The sequence below is a fragment of the Cygnus olor genome, chromosome 4, assembly GCF_009769625.2.
Source record: "Cygnus olor isolate bCygOlo1 chromosome 4, bCygOlo1.pri.v2, whole genome shotgun sequence".
NCBI lineage: Eukaryota > Metazoa > Chordata > Aves > Anseriformes > Anatidae > Cygnus > Cygnus olor.
The window spans coordinates 66,505,328-66,532,033 of NC_049172.1; the positions used below are offsets into that span (position 1 = coordinate 66,505,328).

Consider the following 26,706-nt stretch of genomic DNA (forward strand, 5'->3'; position numbering starts at 1 on the left):
ACATTGTTTTGTTTGTCGAGTACTGACTATGGGGAATGGAAGAAGCTTGTCTATAAGGATGATTGAGGAGCTTGGACTTCAGAGATCCCTGTGTTGTCCCTGGGCCATGCCTGACACGGTCCATAACTTCACAGAGCCCCTGGCAGACACAGCCTGGGACTCAGACAGCAAGCCTCAAGATCTCAGCTCCTGAGCCCAAATTCTGCACACTGAAATCATAATCTCACGTGCACCACAAGCTGCAGACATGAGGTGTGATATCTGAAATCAAGTAAGTTTAAAGCCATGAATTCAGTTTTAACAGTATTATATATGCCCTATCTTACAGGAGCTGACTTTTGGCATTAAAACCTTATGACAGTACTTTATTTTGTTCAATACTTTTGTGCTGTCTGTGCTTGGCCAGATCCTTCCCCGCAGTCTTTTGGATCCCCACCAGACGTCCTGGCTGAGCACTCCAGACACTGTCAGGATTTGGCCTCTGTAGTTTTTCCCAGAGGCTGCTTCAGCTTGGCAGAGAGGCAGAAAGCACTTTGCTAAATAGCACCACTCAGAAGAAAGGTAAATTAATAGGCAGGAAATGTGAAAGAGCTTTCCCTCTAATACAGCCTTTCCTTCCACTTTCCAGACCTTTTTCTTTTCAAGGCTAAATGCTATATCATCTACATTTTGACAATCATAACACAGGCGAATACTGTAGTAATTTGTATTTACAATTCCGCTTGTAATCTTTGAGCCTCCCCTATGGTCTCACAACTTGGCTACAGCAGAAGAAAACTCATACATGAATAGCTGAGAGGTTTTTGATAGCGTTACAGTGAAACTCCAGCACTTGGCTTAAAAGGCACAAACTAGCAGACTATTGCCCCTCATTCATGTGCTTTACTGACAAGGGGAGGCAATGGCAAGAGATAACAGTGATGGCAGCACAAGCAGGACAGCTCATATACCAACTGCTGACACTCCTGCTGCAAACGAGACATAAAACATTACAGGTTTAAACTGATTTCTCAGCTCAACACAAGCCAAACACCTGTAACTCCTCCATTGTAAAGGCAGTAACAATACACCACCCTTGTTACAGAAAAAGAAGAGGCCCTTGGCTCCTCCTGAAACTTCAAGTTCTGGTAGCCACAGCACTGCCCTCACTGCATCCCTCACCATCTTTCTGCTTTGGGTTTTGTTTAACCAAGGTTACATCACTGAGGTCAATGCCTCTGCTGATGGCAGCCAGACAGCTTAGCAACAAATTCAGGCCATGCTGAAATGGATTAGCAGGCTGAAAACTCTCTAGAGCTGATGGTGCCATTGTTATAAATGGCTTTTTTTTTTTTAAGGTTTCAGATCTGTTCCTGATTAATTCACTTTTTTTTTCTATACTCACTTCACTCTTCTCACTAAAAGCAAGCAGCAAGTATGGAGAGAGTATACAATCTAACACTGTTCCCATTCTCCCATGATCAGAGCACTCTTCTAGACCCATCTTGAGCTTTTCTTTTTCTTTTTTTTTCATAGCCTGTTTTAGAAAATGTTTAGAAAAAATATTTACTTTACAAAATAAAAATATTTTACTAAATATGGAAAAATGCAGTTGTTCTTCACTACAAAAAATGAGCTATTATATAATTGAGAATTTAAAGAAAAAAATCAGAGCTAACCTAACACCTGAGATTCAGGGACTTTGCAATATACTACATACATGTGCCTGCTTGCACACAGCAGTTCCCATGCTGCTTGAGGTCTGAACATCCCTGAACTATATGACTTTAACAGCGCATGGAAATTACAGAGCTCACTCTCGCTAGATATTAAAAAGAATTACTTTTTATACACAAGCTGTAATTGATGAATTTTAGTTCGAGTACACTGGAAAATACAAGAAATATTTCACAGATTGTTCACAGCATGCTTTAAGTTATCTTTCCTCCTAGGTCACAAAAACTGGCTGCAGTGCTACCCAGAATAGTGTTTATTTGGATTTTCCATTGAGGATAGAATGATCGCAAACAAACAAACAAACAAGCAATAAAAGTGAGTACTTCCCTGTATGTAAGTACAGAGATTTTGGCAATGCTTGATCACTAGGACAAAAATAATGAAACATATTTCCTTTTAATTATCATCATCTGTTAGTTGAAGTAATCTGTAGTGGTTGTGTTCAAAGTTGGCACTACTGCTGAATGATCCTTGCCCTCAAGCACTTATGATCTAAACAAAGATGACAAACATATGGTGGAAGTGAAAACAAACAATAAAAGGGTAAAGGTTTAACAAGATAAAGTAGGATAAATGGTGCATCTACAACTAAACCCATGTTCTCCGACTTTCTGCCCATCCTTTCTTGTTTTTACCAAGCACAGCTCCCACTCCTGCTGGAAATGGACTTGCAGCACCACCCAACTGCATCCACTGGGACCAGACATACCCTGCCAAATCTGTCCTGTGCAGAAGTAGCCCAAATTCTAACTTCTCTTCTGACTATCAAACACTTCCATCCTCAAGCAAGAGAAAACATCTGCACAGCAATGAAATAAATATACATGGATGTTTCTAATTGAAACACACACACAAGCAAGTCTGAGAAAAAGAGCAATTTGTGGTTTCTTGTAGTGCAAGGCATTGAATTATAAGATGCTGAACATGCTGCATATTTATAAAGCAGAAAAACTTCAAATGTGAGATGAGGCAGAGGATTCACTCTGAGCTTTGCATATAGAATAGCACGTAGCTGTGCTTGCTCCAGAGGTAACTGGGTCTCTTGGGTAACTGCTATCTCTTGGGAATAAAGAGCTTCCTTCAGCCCTGAAACTGGTGATGACAGCCCTTGTCTGCTGGCCAGCCCATCGGATGAATGAAACCACAGCTTCTCCCACTACCAGCTTCTTTCTCACAAGGGTCCCTCTACAGCAGACCTAGATCAGACTGAAGGACGTGCTGTCCCCTTTTACTGTCCCAACTACAACACAAGCACCAGCCTCCAGATTTATCTAGAAAAAACATACTAATACACACAAAATGGTGCACAGAGGTCAAATATACAGCCTGCAATGCCTTTAGCCAAACTTTCATAATAGCAAAAAGGTATACAAAGAGGTGCAAATACAAAGAGGTGCAAGAAAATTCTTAAGGGAACTGGGAAAAAAAAAAATCCCTGTCTCATAATGAGGTCACGGCGTGCCAGCACATCCAGAAAGTGGTTTGCTAAGTGACACAGGTCAGCGGGTAAATGGATACGCTCTGGTTAGCAGCAAAGTGACAGTGAAAGCCGCAGAGATGCCACCACGTACCTCACATCTTACAAATAGACCTGCAGCACAGAGAATTTGCTGACCTTGCAAAACTGATAGGGATGGCCAGTGAAAACGGAGCAGATGTCAGAAAAGACAAGACGTGCTTAAGTAGAGGTCATAGGCTGACATGTGCTATTTAGAGCAGAAAAACTGCCATGTAATATGGATAAGGCAAAGAATGAACAAAAGGTATTCGTTACTAAAAGGTCAGGCACTATAAGGAACTAATGAGAGAGGATTTGAGAGAGAGGGAGGGAAACTTAAACCCTCTGCTGAATAGCTGGCACTAAATGAGGAATACAATCAGGAGAATGGGATGTGTTGTGTTAAGGGAAGGTATCCTGGCAGCAATAAAATGGTACCGTAACAAGAACCGTCAAGATAAAACCCAGAATCCGAGCTCGGCACTTTATGGGAGGGAAATGGCAGGAGCAGATGAGACAATAAATGGCAGTCAGCATGACCAAAATTCTCCCTAGAAGGCTTGGAAGTTAGAAGAGCTAATTTATATACTTTAATAAAGGAGGAACTATTCTACGGTGTGAACTGTGACATTTAGAGGATCACGAACAGTGCAAGAAAGATGACAGGCCCTGCGACGATGCCAGGATCATTTGGGGGTATTTCTTCTGGGAGTAAATGAATGCTTGGAGCAGGTTTTTAAGGATGAATTTTGCTGTGTGGGCTGATGTTACACATGCATACAAAGAAAGAAAGAGATCACTAAATGTTATTTTATCATTGTTTTACACACAAAATTACCATTTAAATTGCCTGGATTTTTAATCAATGGAAATTTCCAGTGCTTAAATAGAGAATAAACTGAACTATTAACTAAGTAATTACATAGACTTAAAGGATCTTCATTGCTTTGCTCTCTTCTGGAAGGTTACACAGCCACTTCCATAATTTTGCAGTCATAAGCTACCTGTTGTACAGGATCATCAAATGATAGTACAGGTTGAGTGCTCTCCATGTCCCCTGCATGTGCACCCAACTCCTAGCACTTTAAACCCACAGTGACCAAGCCAGAAAACAATTTTCTGCCTGCTTTCCAAATCCCATCTTCTATAAAACAATGTAGCTGCAAAACAGCAGGACAGATCCAAAGCCTGCTTGAATACATTAATTTTGGTTGATGGTCACTGAGGAATTTGCCAACAGTATGGGCTGTTGTTTAGAAAGCAAAGATAAAAAAGAAGTCATCACTGGAAATCTAATGCTGTAAAATGGGCCCTGCTCCCAGTGATGCCCACCAGCGAAACTGCTATTGATTCAGTTGGAAGACTTTAAACAGCATTAATTTCTCATCTCAGTTCAGCTAAGTTTTTATCTCAGCATTTTATTTATCACAACCAGAAAGTTCAGCCTTTTCCCTATTCGCCTAAGGTTACAATGTCTCATCAGCAGCATTTGAAAGGGAATCCTCTCTGAGCTGACTTTAATACCAAGAAACAAAGCAAAAAGATTTTTTTCTTGGAGTACTTCATATTTACTGATATTCTTTATTGTTCAGTGCCAGCATAAGTAGCTCCAAAATTAATAACTGCCTCTTTTTTAAAGAATCAATTAAAAAACCCTGGGCTCTTATTACCAGTGCATTAGCGTGAACCTGAGATAAATGCTTAAAACACTTTAACATTATGTACTGATTTATCATAAGAGGAAGCTCACAGAAAGCTGTGAAACTACAGAATATGTGTAACCTCGAGATAATGGAAAGGGCTGTTGATATGAGTGTCCTGCTGAAGACAGGTGTTGTCAGACAGATTCAGCCCCACACAGGCTGCAGCTGATGGGCAGTAAAGGAGGGGCTGGAACTGCATCTGCTCTGCAGCTCCCTGGCTGCCCCACGGTCACTTCCAGTACCTCCACTGGAGCCACACTCTTGCCCATCTTTAGGGTATCAAACCATAGAGAAGATGCTGTAGATGAGAACCTGCTGTTTTGTTGCTGGTTCCCACCCTCCAGTTGGTAGTACTGACCAGGCTATGGCCCTGCTCGGCATCCTCCCACCTCATTTTCACGGTGATATTTGCTCTCAGCTGTGTTGTTGAGAAGAGGAGGGGAACAAGCAAATTCCCTGGCTAGGAAATGAGCAAGTGTTTGGAACCAGGAAAAAACAGTTTAGAACAAATTTCCATGGCTCATTTCTCTTTCCATTCCCTGGTACAAACAGAGTAACAACCATGCTTACTTGTTATAGCAACACCAAAAAGCCAAATCAAAATAAAATAACGTAAAACCCAGTAATTTATCTTGCTAGTTAAGACACAATGAATTACCCTCAACCATTGATTACTCTATAAGGTACTCACTTTCCATTAATGTTATATGAAATGGAGTTTCTAAAAGGATTACAAACAATAATTTAAGGACCTTTCCAAAGGTTCTTTCTTTTTATGTATTATTCTGTTGAATATAAAAATGTCTTGAATAATTAATGCTGCAATATAAAACTGAACTCCTCCTGGCTTTATTTGCTATGCTTAATTTGAAATTAAGATGGGATTAACCACTGTGTTATTGCAATCATACAGTTACTTCAAATATATAAAGGTATTCACATTACTGAAATGTTGGAGCTGAAGTCACACCACTTTAACAGGTGCAAATTAGTTAACATTGGTGAAGTTCTCACCGCCTGTGGTCACAGCATGAAACCTCTTAGATTCAGTTGCATACGAGTCAAATTGTGCTTCATCCCCACCAGATATATCAACACACTGCCTCCATTTTCACATTCGGGCTACACAATTTCTGCAATCGCTTGTCTTCGAAAACTGCATCCATAAGAGAAACATGTTACATTCACACAAACACAACCCCTGAGCCTAGAGCCACTGTGCTACTTCTTGCACAGCTCTGCAACCACATTTTTACTGCCTCCAGACACTGTTTATTAGCTGCTTACAACACAGTCTTTGAGCACACGAGATCGAGTTTTTGGTTTGCTTACTTTGCAACATGCCAGCTTATACTGTTAGTGGATTCACGTAAAACCACGTATTTTGGTCAGGAGCTTTATACAAACCTGTCACGGAAAGAAGGGGAAAAAGAAACATCACCTAAAAAAAAAGTGTCTATTTGTTGGAAAGGTATTGCACAGCACTTTTCCCAGGTAATGTACAGAAATGCAACTCATTGAAGGACAGATGAAAACGCAATACCAAATCCTGTGCCAGAAGAGTCCTCTGATTTTAATAGGGTTGAATCCTGGACAAATTATGTTCCCCATGACAGGGGAACAACAGCAAGATGTATGCTGTGTGCGGGCAGGAGATACTGGAGCCTCTACTCCCCTCCCCTTCCAGTCCCTGTGCCCAGGTTGCTCTGCACAGAGGCCTCTGTTTTGAGGAGGTGCAGGAACTTGGTGCCATGGCCTGGTCCCAGCACCGGGGCAGGGTGAGGCTGTGGGGAGCACCACCAGGTGCTGCCTGTGTCAGAGCGTCTAGAGAGATGGAAAAGAAGGAAAAAATGCAGACCTGTCTGATGAAAAGTGGGATTCAGAAACTGATTTCTGTTCGTCAAGGGGAAAACTGTAAAATATGGTTGGAGGACAGCACTGAAGAGCACTTTTCAATTCAAAATAAAAGAAAGCAGAGGAAAACACTTTAAAGAACTCTTTAAGGAACTTTCTTAATCTAAATCTGTTTTTAGTTTCACTGCGACTGAATCTGGTAAATTCTCTCATTGCATGCAAAAAATATGAGGAACTTAAGACTGCAGCCAAGGCCTGGACTTGACCAGCTGTCTTTGCAAGAGCATTAGGAAAACTTTTATTTTCCTCTGCCTCAAGAGACCCCCTTCTTACCATCCCCAAGCCAAGAATTTCTGCCAATGGGTGGCCAATGCCCCACCACCCATCCCACAGGCCGCAGCTCCTGGCAGATGTAGGTCACACCGAGGGGAAGGAGCTGGGCATCTTCATCTGCCTGCAATTTGCTCCAATTGCCAATAATCCCACAGATTCTGGTCTTTAATGACAATGTACTAAGATGACGATTACGTGGGATGCAAGTAGCTATTCCTTGACCTATAGCCTGCTAAAATGAGACTCAGTCTGTCTGGCTCTCATTGCCACGGCCAACCTGTGACACTGTTGCTTGATGTGTGGCCAGCTGGTATTTTGTAGAAGCTGGATAAATGATGCTTGGCTAAGCCTGGTGGACCATGGGAGGCAGGGGAGCAGGAGGAGGCTGGCCTGCCTTTTGTCTTGCAGGACTGCAAAACACAAGAGCTCTTTTTATTCTTCCCCACTATGGACCGCATGCCAAAGGAGCATCAGGCACAATCCAGCCTTGCTCTACTGCCCCGGTATCACACAAAAATAATGGTTTTAATAAGAGAGCAGTCCAACTTCAGTTTAATATGCTACACAGAAAAAGCAAGCGATCCATGCTACCACAGTACATTTCTAGTGTTTATTTCAAAAACAGAATATAAGCAAAGATAATTATCCTCCCAGTCCAAACAGTCATAAAGTAAGTCATGACTCAGAGGGTAAATACCGATTCTATGGCATCCCGGTCCTCTCTATCATTTAGAGTGACAGCCCTGCTCCCACTGAATAAGATAGACGATTCTGCATTGTAATGAATGAAATAAACATTTGCGCCAGTATGACTAGTTTTTCTGCACTGCTGAACACTATCAGTATCTATATTTCAAAACCTCTGGGTTTTAAAAGCGACTCTCTAGAAACGGGCCTGAAGTTCAAAACGTTATTTTGCTTTTCTGAGTACTTCCTTAAAGCATGTATATGAGCACAGCACTAAGTAAGCTACCTAAGAAAAACATAGTCTAATAAAGTTAATCTGATCAAGCTAGAAGAAGTGAATATCAATTTCATATTCAAAGCATGATATCCAACACTGTGAAAAGACTGATGAGGTCCTCAGGGTATGAAAAATGATAGGATGTGATTGAATTATCTCAGCAATACAATTTGTTATATAAGAGCTAGGAAAAAAAAAAAAAGACACAGTAATGGCTAACATGTTAAATAAGCAAAAAACTAGGAGCAATTCCTTAATCCAATCCAATCCTTACTTTTCTAATAAATTTAGCTCCAACTGTCATTGCTGCTGTGCAAAATGAGACATTTTCTGGAAGTACCTGTCTGCTCATTAACCACCTCACTCACCCCAGCCAGTGACACATAAGGTACCAAAAGCACAAATCCCTAAATCAGCCATCATGGCTTGCAGAAGCCTTTAATTTGAGCTAACTTGAAGACTCAGTCATTCTAACAACATCTTTCATACTGTCAGTCACGTATCAGTCCCATAGCTTTAAGCTACTCAGCTAGTAATACCTTTCTGTCTCACTAAGAGTTGGAAATTCCAGTTTTATCTCAATTTCTTCCTGCACTGAGTTGAAATAGAGTCGAAAAGCATGGTCTGAATTTCAGTCTGGAAGATGGGAATGACGTGCACTTATGCCCCAAGCCATACAGCTTAATGACCCACATCATATCACAGTTTCACCACCTAACACCACACTGACAAATGAAGGCAGAGGCTTTAATGCTATGGATTGTGCCACTGATTTCATAATGACAATGTTTTCAGACAGTTTTATATTTTCAAAGCACTGTGAGAAAGAGTATCATTTCAAACTGCAATTGTAGTCATTAAAGGAATGAGTTTTCAGCTTTTCACTGTGCAAAAACACAAGCTTTATACAAATAGACAAATAAGGTGAAATTTCTGTCTTCCCTTGTCTGATGGGATGGACATCATCTCACCTAACTCCAAGCATCCAAGAATTAGGAAAGTCATTAAAAAAATAACATATATATATATGTATATAATTAAACAAATATCATTGTTTCTGGAAGGCTGATAACACCTCAGTACCAAGTTTTCAATCCATTACTTCACCAATGCACTGCACCATTTTCTTCCTTTTTGTGCTACTTTTCTCCTTCGAGTACCTCTAGATAATTATGAACTTTTAATCATGAATTATCCCAATTATTGGTTGAATCTTTTTCTAGTTTCTTTGTTTTTCCTCTGCAGACATGAATTCATTAATTGTCTTTCATATTTTTGGATGCTCATACTAACAGTGCATACTAACATGAGCAACAATGAATATGAAAAATGTTGGTGCAATATTTCAGTTGTACTGAAGTCAGCTGAAATACTCCTATATATAAAGACCTTCATAGATACCTATCTTGATGGGTTTGGCAGGTCAAACCATCAACTCTTCAGAGGCAAGTTCATAATTACATTTCATCTCTGTATGATGCCAGCTTTTGTTTGCTGAAATAATACTGCCAAGGGCAATGCAAGTTTAATCAGAAAAAAGTAATTTCCACACAAAGACCACTGTGTATGATACAACATGCAAATGTATTTTATTCAAAACAGAGGTATTATAATGGTTTAAGCATCACTCTTGGGCAGGAATTAACAATATGTAGCATTATATAACAAATGTGAAATATTTTAACCTCTTAGCTTTAAAGCTAGGCAATGGAAAAAAAAGGAACTCTCTTTCTGAATAAATATTCCCAAAATGATACAAATTCTTATTTCCAGATCCTTACTGTGCAAGTTCAGGATATATTAAATACATGCGTAAACTGTCTCTTTAACGTAGACTCTTAAGAAAACTTTACAGATAAGTGAAAAAGAATGATTTTTCAGTGAAAAGGAAAGTTGTTCTTTTCAGAGTAAGGTTTGGGAAACAATAGGAAACCTCTGCATATAAATACCTGGTAAATGCATGCAAACACAGGCATTGCCCATACGACAAAAAAAAAAAAAAATACTCAAAATTACTCATCTCCCTGGGAATAGAAGAGCAACAGGTACTCTGCAGTAGGGAAATAGCTGAAAGCAGCATTTCTGACTGAGGAGATTGCCTCCTGTTTTTTGGCCCTACTGTTCTCAACAAAAATGGTCTTTTTTTCACATTCTTTTCTTATTTCTTTTTTTCAGGGAATACATGCATCCATTAGTCAATTCTTCTTCCTAATCAAAAGAATAAAAAGCGCTCCAAATGCTGGCTTACCATTTGAGAAAAAAAATAGGAGCAATACTGTATCATTTGATGACTGACATCTATCACTCTACAATCCATCGAGTTTTTGATAAAACATTATTGGTCAAGATGATGTATTGGAAGTTTTCTATAAATATAGTAATAATTTTATTTTTATTAATAAATATGCCATTCGGTGTGGCATTCAAGAGAAAGTAGCCTAATCCCTGCACCTATATTCAAGAATATTTTCTGTTCTGCTTTACAAATGGCTTCTTTTAAGCTCCCTTTTCACTTTCTTTGCAGTTGCAGGTCAAATCCACCTAAGTCATGCAATCAGTTCTAGCTTCGTTACCCCTATACTGATGTAATCAACACTTAGTTGCCAATTGATTGGGCCGATTTCAGTTGTGAGTTCCAATTAGTGAAGGGGAAGGATAAAGGAAAATGACTCTAAATCATTTCTTTGCTCTCTAGACATGCAACCAATGTGCCCTTCACTACAGGAGTATGATAGCAGCCCCCCAGGGATTCTCTGGCAGACTGACACGGCTGTGTAGTTACCATTTCCACATTTGGTCTGATAATAATTATTAGAAATTGCAAAGACAGAAAATAAAATAATTCTAATCAAGCTGAAGGTGACTGAGACAAAGTTTTTCATTCATAGTCTATGTTTCTTTTTAAAGCAGTGAGATTATGTTTTTGTACATTTGCACAGAGGCAGAATTATACCGATCCCTTTAAAATGCATTCTTCTACTTACACAGAAAGATTTAATTATTTTACTTAAAACCAATCCAAACCCTTTCAAACACTCATATCTACTCAAAGACTTTAATGACTATATGCTAATCCTAAATTCAGTTATGCATCAATCCATTTATTAGCTGCATGATGAAGCGTGGCCATAACTGGAAAATGTAATAAAATAAATATTGCTCTTTTAAAACTGATTTTGGTCTCATCTTTAAACAGCTCCTTGTCTACAATATATTTTACAATCATTTTACAGATGGTTTTATATTAATGAGTTTCTACGTCTCCTCAATAGGTATCTAGGAATTCACAATATGCTTTCCATTCAGTCCACAAGAAAATAATGATCTCAAGATTCAACTTTAAAATCAATACACTATCTTAAAATTGGCCTAGCTGTAGTAATGGCATTAAATTAAAAATTAAAAGCTGAGTATTCTATTATGCAGAAAAACTACAGAATATTGGAAATGTATTGTTTTTATACTCAGGTCAGTTGTATAAGAGATTAGATCTTTTAATTATCTGTTGCAGAATGGGAAATCTAAGTCTTGAATCCATTTAGCTCTTCAGTTTATGACCTGGAGAATTAAATCTGACCCTGTACAAGGTGCATAACACACTCTCTGAGACATGGCTACAGTTTTAAAACAGACACATAACTCTTAGCTGAGATACCATTATGCTAAAGAAGAACTTAAGTTTCCATTGAAAGTTTTTCTTTTATTTTTGGAAGCGCTGCATGAGAGTCCCAGAAGCATTGACTTACTCTTCTGCTCTAACTTTAAATAAAAATTTAATCACACCAAAGTCAAGTTTAGCACACCCACACACTACATTTAGAACCACAGAATAATGTAGGTTGGGAGGCACCTCTGGAGGTCATCAAGTCCTGCCTTCGCCTCAGCGTGGATCCCTCTCAATCAGGTTGCCCAGGGCCTTGTCCGGTTCTGATCTGACAGAAGGATGGAAGGACACCACTTCTCTGAAGAACCTGCTCCAGTGCTTTTCCACCTCCCCTGGGATTTTTCCCCCCTTATATCCAATCAGAAGTTCCAATGCTGTACTGCTGACTCTTGTTCTTTTGCCATGCACCTCTGAGAAGCAGATCTCAGAAGCAGAAGCTCCACCATCTCTACAGTCCACCAGGAGGAAGTGGAAGACAGCGATGTAAACATCCTCTCAGCCTCGCCTCGGAGCCTGGCTCCACAGCCCCTCCTCATAAACCCAGACCCCAGCTGCCCGTGGACCTGTTCCACTTTGTGCCAGGGGCAGGACTCTGCATGACACCAAAACAGACTTGTCTAAAATCACTCTCTAGCATGAACATCACCACAAATGCATGAGGACTCTTTGCAGCAAGGCAATAACAATTAGGCTCCCAAATTCATATTCAGCATCTATGGAAAAAGCAGTGTGGCATTCAGTGCTGCTGAACACCTTTAACTTGCAGAATCTTTGTCCATCTAGATTTTTACAAGGCCATCTTCCATCATAATATTATACTACACAACACAAGTAGTAAAGCCAAACTTTTCTCTCTCGATCTGCCATAAGGAATTTTGGATATCCTGGCAGGGGGTCAACATTTCTCATCTGAACTTGTAGTTTTAGACCACTGGATTCTATTAGAACAGAATCTACTTTTAGGCACACTCATATAAGTGACTGAATGAATGACATTTCTTTTTCTTTTGTTGTTGTTGTTGTTTTAAGATATCAATGTCAAAATGAATTTCTTATCCCATAGTGCTGTCAGTCACAATGAATATGTATTTCCATTTACACTGCTTGCCTTCAGACTTGCAGCTGTCTGGCTCCAGGTTAGACCCAGAGAGAGTTCAGGAGGAATTTCATTCCAATCCTACAAATAAAATATTAGACTCACAATGACCTTGGAAATGCCATCATCAAAAAGTCACAGTTAAGTGGAGAAACAATGCCATCTTTTAAAATCTATGCATACACCACACATACAAAGACATGAACCTGGTTTACAATATTAAACATTTAACACTGCATTTTGCAGGGCCAGACATTAGAAAAGTTGTAGCAATTTTATGGCAGTAAATAGGGATCCCAGTGAACCACATGTTCTACAGGGCACAATCTTAGGCACAGATATTACTGTACACGTATTCAGCATTGAGGCTCTGCATGCTACACAGCTCCCTTGCAATCCAAATGCTAGGCAATGTGATTAGCGCTGCTTATCTAAATGCTTGTTGAAATTTGGCTGACTCTTCCACTTTGGGAGCTTTGGGACTGCAATATAAGAAGCATTGTTAAGTCTCACAATTTTATCACAGCCTTGAAATACATGATGTTTTAAATTAAGTGCCATCACTGCAAGATTAGTGATTATGCAGAAATCTACAGGCTGAGGGAATTGGAGTTGTTCAGCCTGGAGAAGAGAAGGCTCCAGGGAGACCTTATAGGAGCCCTCCAGTACCTAAAGGGGGCCTACAGGAAAGCTGGAGAGGGACTCTTTGTCAGGGAGTGTAGTGATAGGACAAGGAGTGATGGCTTTAAAATAAAAGAGGGTAGATTTAGATTAGATATTAGGAAGAAATTCTTTACTCAGAGGGTGGTGAGGCACTGGAACAGGTTGCCCAGAGGAGTGATAGATACCCCATTCCTGGAAGTGTTCAAGGCCAGGCTGGACAGGGCCTGGTCTAATGGGAGGTGTCCCTGCCCATGGCAGGGGGTTGGAACTGAATGGTCTTTAAGGTGCCTTCTAATCCAAACAGTTCTATGATTTATTTATTTTTAATTACTATTATCTGTAACTGTTCTAGTTGCAGAAGAAGGTTGCAACTTTTTACCATTTTAAGTCTCCTCATGCCATTCCCATCTGAGCAACACAAATTCCTAATGGCAAAAAAAGATGCTCCAACTTGTTTTTTACTTTTCAAATACAGATCATATTGCTTGCAATCTCTCCCCCAGTTTCCCTGCTTGTGTCCATACCCTACTTGATAGCTACATCTCAGGGGTAAGTGTAAGGTTTTCACTTCTGCTTATACAGTACAAGAATATGTATCCTGTTTATCTGGTAAACTTACGATACTAAAATTACTAAAGAAATTGTAGAAAACTATTTAAAGTCCTAGAGATACACTCGAACACCTTGCTTTGGAGCAAGAATGACAGTCTCATGAGTGTTGTCGTAAAGACGCCTACCCAGGGTGTTGGGAAGAGCAAAGTAACCTGGAGAGTTCGACTCCCCGCAACAGGGAAAAAGTATTACAGAAAAAAAAATAATAATAAAAAATCCTCCCACAGCTCATTATATTCCTGTTCCTCATTGCTGGTGGCCTGGAACTGCACACAGCAGAAACACCAGAAACAGCCCCCTAAAGCTCCTCACCAATTCTAGTGCTGTGGCAGGAGGAGAAATAGGACAGCAGTGATATGCCTAGTACTGAACATCTCCTGCAAGCCCAGGCAGGATGAAGCAGCCACAAACATCTCACCAATGTGACCTGAGCCGAAGGACCCAAAACTGGCCTCACCACTTGGAGCGTTAAATCCTGAGCTGCTGGATTTGTCTGCACAGCTTTTGCCACAATACTTAATTTTCAAGCCCGTAGGCAACTGACAGAGCAGATGTTACCAAAATGACTTAATGCATTAAGCTGCTGTTTGTTTAATTCTGATGTGGAAAATGTGTCGTCCTCCAAATAGTTTAGTATGTTAACGTACCAGTGCAGTGACCTACAGCAATCTTCCATAATTTTATTCTAGACCTATTTAATTATTAATTTTATTCTAAATAATAATCAAAACCTTCTGTTTTCTTGCTTCATACCTGTGCTTTTTAATGTGCTCACAACTTCCCCTATAGTTTCCACAAGCTGAATAAACAGAACTATTATCTGAAAAGAACATTTAAACATTTAATGTCCTAACATATTTTATCTACAATTTGTTTGCATTAAATGACATAAACATCTGCAAACTTCCAGAATAAAGTAACCAGTTAATAATTTGCAACACAGTACTTCACAGATGAGGGATTTAGGGAGTTCAACTGTAAGAGATAACAGTTTAGTATCTATACCTGCACAAGGAAGCTGACCAAAGCTATATTTGGAATGGTCTGTGAGTAACATCAAAAATTGAAGAATCTTTTTCAAAAATGTTGATTCAAATAAGAGGATTTTAGAGATTTGAAAGCATAACACAAGGAATAGCTTTTAATAATTATATCAAAAGAGTTTTGGTTTTGTATTTGTATATTTTCTTATACTTCAATAGGACAAGTGACAAAAAGCATATCTAGTCTTGAAAGTTATTAATCTCAAAAACATCCTTTTTAGAATCAATTTTAGAATAACTTAAAAAACATGATGAGCACTACAAATGAAGAACACCAAGCTGTAAACAAGAACAGCACCCATTTCAAAACAAAGGCACAATAAAATGCGTACTAAATTTAACTCATTTGTGGATTTGCATCTGAGGTTGTGGAGCCTTCTTAGCTCAAAGCATGTAAAATTAATCCTTTTGCGTATAGCTGCACTCCTTTGATAAGTCAGCATCCCCAGCATTAGCACTTATGCTTTCTTGAGATTCTCTGGACATGCATAAGATACTTTTAACTTGCCAGCACCTTATTCTGATGTTCTGCCACAGCACATTTTGACAGCTATTCCTTACGGAGACTGTAAGCTTCAAGACTGGCAGTAGTTTCATCTGTGGCTTCAAGAGCACAGCTCTGAAAATAAGCTTCAAGAAATTTCTTAAACTACAAATTTGAACAAACTTTTGAGAACACCTTTCAAAACAGAGCTTTTGAAACGTCTGTTGTTTGAAGTCCAGTTAAAGCCCATCATTTGTATGGTATTGGGGATTTCCAGCAAAGAAATACTTGTCTGCGTTTTGCTTTACATGAATTCCAATCAACTGGTTGTTGTCAAATAACTCCTCCTCACCAACTAGACTGCAATGACCCAGATACCTGTTAGGTCAAGGTATAACCATTGTGAGCCACATCTGGAACAAAGGCCAAGCACATAAACAGGCTTCAAACAACACAGAAAGCTGAAGTGAGTTTCAGTTCTTCATTGGATATAAGGAAGAAATTTTTCAGGATGAGGGTGGTGAGGCGCTGGAACAGGGTGCCCAGAGAAGCTGTGGATGCCCCATCCCTGGAGGTGTTCAAGGCCAAGGCTGGATGAGCAACCTGGTATAGTGGGAGGTGTCACTGACTATGACAGGGGTGTTGGAACTGGGTGATCTTTAAGGTCCCTTCCAACCCAAACTATTGCATGACTCTATAACCACGCCGTGCTGGTACTGCACCACTCTCTGGGGGACAACATCTGGTGCGACCTTGTGCGTTCCTAGTCTTATCTGAATGGTTCTCCTTATTCATGAGATGCTCCTTCCTCTACAAATATTTGGTATCAGTGGTTATACTCTTCTGGAACCATGACAAATTTACCCAGTAAACAAGTCTGACTCAGTGCAAGCTCTCAGGACTGCCATAATCTCCACCCCAGTAACTAAGCTTTCAGCTTACCGGGGATACAAAAGCTTAGAGGCATTATCAGTCTGAATCAAAAATATTTTCCAAATTACCTATTGTATTAATGTGACCGTGACTGATGGAAGTTGCAGGAATTGGCTCTTATTTCAGTTGGACTACAAAAACCTTCAGCCATCTGACACCCTCCAGCAGAGCCCTGGCTTCCCTCCATTCTTACTGCTGACCTGCCTTGATGTCTGCGTCCTGCTCCCACTGCTGCACACACCAGGTCACCAGTCCCAGTGCCCAGCTTCCTTACCCGGCTGTGAAATGGTGATGGGCAGAGAGAAGAGCAGGGGCTTTGCCCTATTTCTACATGTATCTACAACATTGGCCTTTGGCGTTAGGGAAGTATTAGCTTAACCCTGCCCCTAGAGCAAAGAGCGGCATGTTATCTCTCTGACACATTACGTCACCTTTAAACAGCTTGAAACAACTAGCAAGTGACAGTGGCAGCTGCTGGCAGGGGTCTGCTGGGACAAGCGTGCTGTGGGCTGCAGATTCCTTGGTGGGGCTGCACGACTGCAGCCCGTGTGCCAGTACACGCAGCCCTTGCGCGTCGCGTAAAAATAAGGATGTTACCCAGGGTTAGCTTTTTGTATCTGTTTTTGTCTGTTTGCTTTAAATATTTTCCATGCACAACGATGTCTGACAGGTGACATCGGCTGCAATCCTGATTTTTTTTGTGGAATGCAGTTTCATGGATACTAGCCAGATGGAAACAAAGCTCAAGGAGGGGAATACCCAGGCTGTCCAGTGCATGGAATCAGCAGCTGGAAACTGGCTTTGTTGTAATTTTGTTAAAATTTTTTTTTTTGCAAGCCCAATTCTTCCCTTTCTCTTTCCCTCCTTTAGCTGTTGGACAACCTAAGGACCAGATTTTATTTTTCAAAACTTGGTGGAAGGTGACAAGAGTTCATTTTCCTTTCTTACTTCTGCAGCCAAATGTCAGCCACTTAACATCAATGGCAAAACCAAGCCCAAATATATCAAGTTTTATACTTATGAAGCCAGTGACCTAATGGATGCAACATTTAACTCAGACTTTGGTATTCCTAATTCTTTTCCCCTTGATCAATCCTACAAAACACAAGTCACAAATCTGTCCTTAGCTCCCCATGGTGTATAAGTGAATTAAGAAGTCACTACTTCTCTTGTGAGAGCTTTGTAGCACACTGATGAACAGTACTAGCAAAAAGCTAAACATATTTATAAAAATACACAACTCCAACAGCACCACAATGACATTCTACCAAAAGGAAACCCTAAAATCAGAGAGCATAAATGTAAAGAGTGATCCATCCTACCAAAAATGGAAGGAATTCTTGCCAAATAGAGGAGAAATTTCCTAAGTAGATGAAGTTACTTTTCAGTTTGGGACTAAAAATAGTATGGCTGTTTATGCAGTACACAGAGACAGAACATCCTCCTCAAAGTTTACAAGCTAAATAAACTGCAGTCAGATGACGTATAGGAAAAATTATTAACAACAGTAATTACCCTCTTAATTACATTATTTGTATGTAGAAGAGCTTTCCATTTTTTTATTGCGTTAGCAATTTCTTTAGGGCATAACATTTTAGGATGCTTACACCGAAATATGCAACAACAACAACAACAAAAGTCTGAAGTGATAAAAAGAAGCTTTAAACGCCAACTTGGAGATGCAACATTATCTCAGACATAGCAGTTTTGAAGAGATCACAGCCTAGAGACAGGATGGAGTGAAACACGTAGGACGACCAATTCGTGGGTTAGTACCACCGCACTCTCCTGGACGTGTAGCTCTTACTGTCCATCAGAAGTCCTCGCTCCCTACTGCTCAAGTGCTATACATAGCTGTCAAGCTGAAATGTCAAATAGCCTGTGACCAATATAGGACCTTCGGTAACTGTTAATTCTTCACAGTCCGATAATGTCAATGCAGTGATAATACTTTCCATACCACTCTTTTTTTCCACACCATAATTACCAAAATTTCCCTAGCAAATTCCTAGGAGTTTCCTGTTAACCTGCAGCCCTTTGCCTTCCAGCATGCTCGGAGCACTGGAGCCACCACCTGCCTTCCAGAACCACAGCAAGAAGCCTCAGGGCAGGCTAAGAGTAGGCAGCTTTCTTTACTGTGTCAAGGTTTGCTATTTATCAACTGCAAAGGGCTCTCTAAGTGACACTGGATGCATAACTTAAAATACATTCACAGGTTCACTTCAAGAAAATAGGTTCAGCTAGAGAAAACAAAAAATGAAACGTTTCTAAAAATATGAAAGGAAACAGTACTTTCTAAGCACAAGAGTGACTAGTACAGAAAAAGACTATCAGGAGAAGTGGTAGGTTTGTTATCTTTTGTTGTCTATAGGGAAGACAGCTCTGTTTTTTCTAACTCGGTTCTGGAATATGCGAGTGCAAACAACCAGTTATTCAGAGAAGTAGTAGAAGATTAGATGATTAAGCAACTGAATTTGACCTGTAACCTACACAATGCCATAAAAATAGCTTAAACTAATAACTAGAATTAAACAAAAAGTCAGCCTAAATTCCAGATCTGAAATTGGTGAATTGTTTTGATGTCTGCAGTGCAAACAGCTATACTGAAATCATCCATCCCTAATTGAACGGATCACACCAACACTTAGGAAACATCCACAAAATCAAAATCAGAGCTGAAGCTGAGAGTGCCTCCTATATATAGCATTCCTATATATTTCCAAAAATATTAAGTACCTTTGTATGCACAAAGACTCTGAGAAGCTGCCTTGTTCTAATTTTTAACGGGTGAATCAAGCAAGTATCCAACCAACGTTATGGCAGCTTCTGACAGCTCTAGCTTAACAGCCAGGCTTTTTCTGCCAACTTCAATTTGCAGCAAGTGCTATGTATTGCCTTCTAAAATAGCCATGACTATGGCATGCTTCTAGATCTATGCAGACCTTATGTGCTTCAGAGACAGGATTCAGAAAGCCCAGCTGAGCATTTCTGCAGAGCTGGCAGCATCACTCTAATGTTAGTCTCATATTCTTTTCAGGACATGGACCACATTGTTCCTATGGAAAAATCAACACTGACCTTGAAAAAAGCTCAGGCATATCACAAATTAAAATTTTAGCTCTAAGGAAAGAAATTTGAATCTGAAATGAGTGCCTAACACTACCGCAGTTTTCCTGAAAAAAAATAGTGTACTACAATGTTCACTCTGGGTTATTTAACTCTGAGTTTAGAAGTAACGGGACTTATGGGTCCTCAGCACAACCTATCTTTCACTCTTAGCTCAATCCCAATTATCCCAATTAATAAATAATACAGACAAAATCAAATCTACAGCAGTATAACTGATTTTCAGAGTAGCTCTATTAAGATACAAATATATACTGAAGTTTATTGTTATGCTGCCTTTCTGCAGAGAAAGAAATTTAGGCCAAGATATTGAAAAAGAGCTAAAATCAGGCATTTGGATGAAGCATCACTTGGAGTTCATCCTGGTCTTGCACAATTTTCAAGATACTACTATTAGCCACTGCTAACCACACTGGGTGATGGGCACTGCTGGGCACATTGTGTTGGGCCACACAGGCATTTGATCTGGTATAGGCATTGCTATGATCTTAAATAATGGCAACGAATGTGACATATAGCAAAATGAAGTGTTAATGCTTACAGTCTTATGGCTTGTAAAGACATAGCTGATGACACATTAAGACAGTCTCTGAGACGTTATCTTAGTTCTGTATCGTGAGAAGCTGTGGTTATTAAAGATGTTAAAATCTTTACTTTTACTTTACTTCAGTTAGTCACAAAAAAAAATGCCCCAGTTGCAGAGGGAAGAAACACTCTGCAGCTCTCAGTGATCTCAACCACAGGTGCTATCATTTCTCAAAGTCGCAGCACGGATGAAGAAGCCAGATGTTCACACTACACTTGGTGTCTGTCACACCTGGGCTCTGCGGTTGTGCATTCGCAGCCCATGAGAATGGGCCTGCATCTTTTGGGAAACCGTTCAACAGGTTTGTGGTCCATAAAATTACTTTCTCCACAGGGTCTGGTGCAGGAGAACTTAGAAATGCTCCTACACAAAGCTGACACTAGAAGAAGCAGATTTTTTCCTCCAGTTTCCTGAGACAGGAATGAGCCACCAAAGCCTAGCCAGGAGGAACACTGGTCAGTAAATAAGCAAGGCATTCAAAACAAATCTGCCTGTATGTCTCTGCAGCAGAGAGATCCTCAGAAAATCTGGGGCTGGATAGGACACCCAGAGGTCCAACATGCAGCAGGTCGATATTCAAAGTTAGGTCAGGCTGCTCAGACCTTTGCAAAACGTATTTTGAAAAACCCTGAGGCTGGAGGTTTTACAGCCTCCCTGGGCAAACTCTTCCAGATTTCAGGCACTCCCTTTGCTGTTTTTATTCTCCTTACAGCCAGCACAAATTTCCTGTGTTCTAACTCCTAGCTGTCGCCTCGTGCCCTTTCTCCACATACCTGTGAGGGGAGCTTGGCTCCATCTTTCCTACAGCCACCCACCGGGTGGTTCTAGCTGAAGAGAGCAGTGAGATTCCCCCTCGTGCAGGATTTGTTAACCAAGCGGGTGGGAACTCTGTACCCAAAGGCACACTGAGCCATGGATGAGCTCCAGATGGCACGCAAACCCATACTGGCCTGTCACCACCAGCACATACCCACAACCCATGCTCAGGTGCAGCACTGGCCTGCTCCCCAGGCAAAGGCAGAGCACGTTATTTTCGGGTCCGCTCTGCTTTATTTAGCCTGAGTAGGGCAGGAACAGGTGAGCACATTGGAACTCAGGCCGCAAACAGAAACCCTAGAATTGGCACCCGGAGCCCGACTTGCAGCCAGGTTAGCAGATAGCAGAACGGATGGCATATGTGTGAGTCACAGGGGCAAGGTGTTGGAGGCGCTGCCAGACGTTCGCTCCAGACCGCTGCCATACAGACATACGAAGGCCCAGCTGTTCCAGATTGCCTTGTACTCCATTTATGTGAATTGGCTGCAAATCCTACTCCATTCCTGCCTTCCTGTCATCAAGGCCAGTTTCTGTGGTTTTCTGCGGTCTCCGTGCCCTACACAATTATATACATACAGCCTGAAAGATTAGGTCCTCTGTATCTGTGTTATATCTAAAATTGTGATCAAGTGATTGTTTTAACACTGCTGGTATTGCAAAGCCAAAAGAAACACACGAGCAAGGCAAACCCTACAAGACTATCAAAAGCAAACTTGTCAGCTGAACTCTATTGAAACCCCTCACTGTTCTGTTACAAGGTAAAGAAGAGAAATAACTTGCAGATCCAAAATAAGTTTGCAACACTGGGAACACCAACAGGAAAGGAAAAGGGACCTAGAGTATCTGTAAACTCTGTAAACTGGGCAAAGTAAACACAAGTAACTGAGATGAAAACAAAGATGAAACTGTAAAAATATTTTCATGACTTCTAGATCATTCACATAATTTTAAACTGCAATACTGCAAGAGTCTGGGATTTATAAATGTACCCCAGTGAACTCTCTTGACAGAAGTAGAAATAAATCAAGCAAAACCTGGTCTCTGATCAAGAACTCTCTGAATTAACAACCGCATGTTCATTTAGTTCCATTTAGAGAAGATCCCAGTACTTAGACAACAACTAGTAAGGTGCCTTATTACCTCTGAGGCTTGCTGCCACCTGTGAATCCACAAGTCACACACCTGCAAGGGGAAGGAGCTCTAATGACTTATTTTCTGAAGTTGCCAAAGCTCTTGTATGAACCACTCAAGCATAACAGGTTCTTTGACTTTTTCTGCGTATGATATGTATCAAATTTTATCTTCTCCCTCTTCCCCAAGGATTTTACCCTAGAAACAGTCATAGGGATTTGATTTTACTTTCGTATCCGTTGAAACGGGCTTGAAGAACGCAACTACCGTATGCTTACTACTCCACATTTATGCTATATTCAGTTATTTCCCTCCATAAACCAGCAGGATTTTTTTTAACACTTATATTTATTTTTGTCCCCCAAATAAGAATTTGGGAAGAGGAAGAACACAGGACAATCATACGTCATCCTCTCTTGATGCATCAGAGACTGACCAATGCTAGAAATGAAATGACAAAAGAGATACTTAAAAACTTTCAAGGAATGCTGTGTTTGTGAGCAGTTACCATACAGTAATAACTAAGGTACCACGCTTTCTTCTCCTATCTACCATGAGGAGCACTTGTGGTCTGTTATGCTTAACAGTGACAATATTGCTTAATTCAAAAAGTAATGGTTTCTAAATAGCAAAAAAATAATAATAAATAAATCCATATTATGGGAACATGAAGGTCTTTTAAAACATCTTTAGTGATATCTTACTATTCAGAAATGTTTATTTTTATTTTTCATGGCTAATTGCAGTAACACTTTGATTTCCTTCACTACAGATCAAGCAACTTGTACTATACTATCAGGAAAATCTCCAAAATGGAGGTATTGATCAATATGGCTAATGCCAGTAGAATTGTTTTTACAGAGAAAAGGAGAAAACATGTTCCTAAAGCAGACAGAACTATTCACTGAATGGAGCTTCTATTCCTCTCAGATTCCTTCTCTAGAATGGAAAAATAAATAACTGTCCTTCCTGCAAAACAAGACTCCATCTAGATTTCAGAGCACGAGCATCAACTAACCAGCTGTAAAAAAAAAAGCTCCAACATTTCAGACGGTAACAGCTCAAGGCCCTGACACACCAGTAATAGATCTTGACACAGGGAATCATCTAAATTCGGAAATATTTGCCTGAAGGATATATTTAAGGATGCAGACAATGAGCCAGCAAATTGTCCGATAATCTCTGAGGCCTAATCCGCTGCTGTGTCTGACGCCGGCCTGCTGGAGGGATGAATGAGGAAGCCGCAGCAGCGCTGATGGTTGTGCCCGCTCCCATCCCAGCAGTCATCCCTGACCTGTGAAAGCTCTAAGCAGCACGCTCCACTTCCACCCAAATATGCTTCATTCACTATTGTGATACCTTGGTTTGAAAACCCAGGCTATGAAGGTGAGTTAATGGCACCGGCAGCCCCCCAGCAGCACGGGAAAATGCTGCTCTGAGCTTCAAGTTAACAACAGCCAGGAGAGACACATCTCCACAGACTGGATTTGGGGGTCTGTGGAGGATAGAAGGTGAATGGTTTGTCAAAATCAGCAAAACTATGATCGGGGCTTCCTCACTTTGGTTGAATATTGGCCAGCCCATGTCTCAGAAAGAGGAAAAAGAGGGAAAAAGGTACCTCAACAGCTACACTTCAATTGATTTTTCAATTATTTTTTTTAGCTCTTTACATTTTTGGCCCTCTGTTTTTATCATAAAGTTAAATATTGGGCATTAAGTATGTAAGCCCTGTGCAGCAAAACCAACAGTGCTTTATCACCGTGCTGAAGTGGCAGCCAGCTGCAGCCAGAAGAGCAGCCACACAGAGTGCTCGGCGCTGCACAGACACCACGTGGAAGACGGGCAGGTTGGCAAGAAGCAGACCTCACTCGTGGAGCAAAATGTCTGGGTGTTTTAAAGCAGAACAAGCTACCTTTCCCATCTGAGCAGAGCTTGGGTAGCATGGAAAGGCCTGCGGCAGGCGGGATGTCCTGCAGTCAGAAGTTACCAGCTGATGAAGCTATCACCTGATAATCTTGTCTGACCTATTTCACCCTCTTGTAGCAGTGCTGTATGTTCTTACCATCAAAGAACATGATGTTGCAAAGAATAATCTTCAGCCAAAAAACCTTAAGGAAGCCTAAGATACAGCTTCCTGTTTTTTTACAATCCATATATATATATATTCTCCATGCAATTCAATTTCAGAGCAAGAATTACCATCAGCAGTTACATGCCGTAGTATACTTTCTCAGGGAGATCATACCATAGCTAAAATGGCAAGGAAATGAAGTAGCTCTAATTCTGTTTAATTACTAAACTTGGAGGACCGCACATTATAATCTTCACACATACATACTTCATTAGTTAGAGAACTCCAAAGCAAGGCGACCTCTTGCTGCTCCCATCAAGTAACTTAATGCTCTCTGCTACCAGTGCTCAAAAGGAAGGGCCAAAAGTAAAACAGGAAAATATACTAGTCTGAAACAACCAGGCTATTGTCTCTGGGGAGGGTTCCCGTTATCCTATTTACATGTGAACTTTGAAAAGGAGTTAAGCATCTCCCCGGCAGGGCAGAAACCAGTGTGACCAGCCTGTGCAACCTCTTTTGTAACCAGTGCCACTACAGCCGTGTGCCATTTGGGTTGTGAACCTCTGTCAGTAGCTCTCTGATCCACACGACCAAATTTTCGCTCTAATGTAACAGTTTAGAGGCTAAAGAGCCAAGCTAATTTGTGTCATGACATTTAATTTAATCTAATCTGAGATAATTCACCTAGTATGTAATTAGCTCTGTGATTCTTCTTGCACTTAAATAATCAACACCATGTTACCCTATTTCTGGGAACTGATGGGAACCTAGTTTTCTCAATTTCAATTTTTTAACCTACTTTGTTCTTTTTGCTATGATTTCAAGACAGCAAAGAACTGGGATATCAGGCTGATAACCATATTATAAATTATTAAACGTACACTCAGAATCCTGAATACACAGCCATTTCATGCAACTCTCCTAGGTATATAGGGGTTGTGAATGAGCCCTTGCTTAGAAATGTTTTCAGACGAGGTCAGAGGTAAGTATATGGAATTCAGCTGAGGATAATCACGTGTGGGAAAACCTAATTATGCTATAAATACTAATACATTTGAGTTGTGTTTTCCTATGCCACATGAGACAAGAGACAAGCACAAGAGACACAGACTGAGCAAAGGCTTCTGGAGCAGCAAGCACAGATCCACAAAGGTTGACTCCAGCTCATGAGGATGGATTGCTCCTGGATCACCAAACATGGCAGCAATGCCCTGAACCTTATGTGGTGCTGATTTTGATGCCACATTTCACCCTGGTTTTCTTGGCAGAGACAGAAACATCCTTCTGCTACAGTACCACCACTGAGCTTTGAATTACAGCCTTTCCAGAGCAATTTTGGTGGAAATCTTTTGTAAGCAGTAATTTTACTCAAGTGAGTTGTGACATTAAATTTGCTGTACGATAGTTGCCCTACTGATGTTAACAGAAAATTTCCATTGCTTTTGCAGAATAGAGGTGGGCTCACCACATTTAATTTATCATAGAAATTGATTGTAAATTGTTTACATAGTCCACACAGACACAGTAAATCAAAATCTGGAAACATCAAAGCTAAAGCGATACTTAAAAACAACACTCCTAAAACTGCCAGTTGTAATTTCATATGAGAGCTAAGGACTCTCAGGGGTTTTTCCACCCTTTTTCCCAGGATGTTATTTTTATCTTGGCACTGTTCATTATTGCTCTTTCATTTACGCTGTATTTGGTGCAATTATGGAGACAGAATTGTGTCAAGTCTCATCTGTACTAGACTGTTATCCACTAACTTTTCTTCTGTGTTTCTGACTTTACAATCTATCAAATTTGTGTTTAAAACATTCTCAGGATGCAACTCTGGAATTTTCTACTCCCTCTCTCAGCCTCAGCTCTACTGCTACAGAATTTAAATGCTTCACAGTGCTGCGTATTCTTCTGTTGGAGATTACAGATGGGGAACAGGACAGGATTCTGCGCTCGACTTTAATCATCTCCAATGCAGATGTCACCATCTGCATTAACTATCTAGATTCCTTTAGGGGCAGAAGAAAGGCTTGGGATTTCCAGCACCCCTGAATACGCGCTCACTCTACTCCCACCTGCCCCAGCCTGGGCACTTGGCAGACTGGAAGTGTGCCTTCCATGCACAGACCACACGGGAGCACAGCTGATAGGCATATGTGGAAATTGCTACGCATTCAATTGAGGAAATGCAAAGCTCCGTTTTTATCTGAAGCCTCCGGCAGGTGTTTGACCCCGGGTCTCGCACTGCTCTAACAAGGAGCCCGTCTTCCTCTTTGTTTGCGTTAGGCTCTCATTTGGCTCGCTGCGAGGATGTGGTGTGATTAAGCGTGTTGACATACAGAGTCACCACGTAATTGTAGCTATTCAACGTCTCCCCGTTGTTGTGGCAGAGGGTATATTTAGCAGCTACAGT

At 40.6% G+C, this 26,706-nt stretch overlaps 1 protein-coding gene across 18 annotated transcripts in view; it reads right to left on the reverse strand.

The window, feature by feature from the left end:
* ABLIM2 (actin binding LIM protein family member 2) overlaps nt 1-26,706 on the reverse strand; it is a 141,377-nt gene that overhangs the window by 113,179 nt on the left and 1,492 nt on the right. The gene's annotated exons all lie outside the window — the stretch shown is intronic.